Source organism: Trachypithecus francoisi, unplaced genomic scaffold (assembly GCF_009764315.1).
Source record: "Trachypithecus francoisi isolate TF-2019V2 unplaced genomic scaffold, Tfra_2.0 Lachesis_group13, whole genome shotgun sequence".
Lineage (NCBI taxonomy): Eukaryota > Metazoa > Chordata > Mammalia > Primates > Cercopithecidae > Trachypithecus > Trachypithecus francoisi.
Genome location: NW_022681458.1, coordinates 32,385,854 through 32,387,588, shown reverse-complemented (window position 1 = coordinate 32,387,588; position 1,735 = coordinate 32,385,854).

The following is a 1,735-nucleotide window of genomic DNA, read 5'->3' as shown; positions in this document are numbered from 1 at the left end:
TAGTGCTGCAGTAAACATATGTGTGCATGTGTGTTTATAGTAGAGTGATTTATAATCCGTTGGGTATCATAAACATGAAAAAACTCATCATCACTAGTCATTAGAAAAATGCAAATCAAAACCATAATGAGATACCATCTCATTATGAGATACACCAGTTAGAATGGCAATCATTAAAAAATCAGGAAACAACAGATGCTGAAAGGATGTGGAGAAATAGGAATGCTTTTACACTGTCGGTGAGAATATAAATTCGTTCAACCATTGTGGAAGACAGTGTGGCTATTCCTCAAAGATCTAGAACCAGAAATATCATTTGATGTAGCCTCTTATTTCTAACCAATAAAGATAAGTAATAACATGCTTTTTGTAGCATGGCAGAAGACCACATGTGATAGGTATTGCTACAATGTCACTTCAGAACTAGTATCTAGAATATATGAAGAATCTTCAAAAATCAATAAAACAAGGAAATGATTTAACCAGAAAATGGGAGAAAGACTTGAAGAGACATTTCACCAAGGAGCTGACAAATAAGCACATGAAAGAAACTCAGTATCATTAGTTATTAAGGGAATGAAAATTAAAACCACAATGAGATGTCACTAATACACCTATCAAAATGACTAAAATAAAAAAACAGTGATAAGACTAAATGCTGACCAGGATATGGGAAAACTGGATCATTTTACGCTAGTGGGAATTTAAAACGGTACAACAACTCTTGAAAAGTGGATAACAACATATTACATTGAAGAACTGGAGGTGAGGGAAAGACAAACATGAAATGTTCTTTGTTTAAAGTGTCTCTATTAATGCAAAGTCTAAAGCATGTAAAACTGACTTGGTGATTTAGAACATCTCTTTTTCTTTCGTAAGTTTTTAGTTAAATGCTCCCGTAATATACATAAAATATGCAAAAGTCATGATCAGTTAAATTTTAAAGTCTCTTTATAAAATAAAGATTTAAGACAATCAACTCTTAACATAAGCTTTAAAGAATGTACCTCGAAATCTGTTATGAAACAGGACTGTACCATGTGTTGCATTCCATTCTCTCTCTACTAAGCAACTTTCAGAAACAGCATTAAAGTGAATCTTGCTTTCTTAATGCAAAGATCTATTCCAATTAAATATATGAAGTAAAATATTTAGGAGTATCTCTGATAAATTACTTACACCATGATACAAGCCAACATTCCTGTTTTAAAAATATTTAATATTCATTTGCTTTATAAGTCTCTTATTTTGATGTAATTATAGATTCACATGCAGTTATAAGAAAAAAATGCAAAGACCTGTCATCTAAGCTCCCATGAAAGCTTCATCTAGTTTCTCCCAGTGGTCATATTTTATATACCTGTAGTACAATATCACAATTTAAAAACCGACGTAGATAAAATCCACCGACCTTATTCAGATTTCACCAGTTTTACATACATTCGTGGGTGTGGTGTGTGTACTTCATTCTGTGTAATATCATCGCATGTGTAGATTCAACACTGCTGTCTAGTCACTTCCACAAAGGGCTCCTTTGTGCTATCATTTCGTAGATGCTGCCAACTTCCTTGCTCCTTTCTTTCCAAAACCCTGGCAACCACAAATTTGTTTCTCCATCTCTTTAATTTTTCCATTTCTTTCTTTTTTTTTTTTTTTTGAGACGGAGTCTCTCTCTGTTGCCCGGGCTGGAGTGCAGTGGCCGGATCTCAGCTCACTGCAAGCTCCGCCTCCCGGG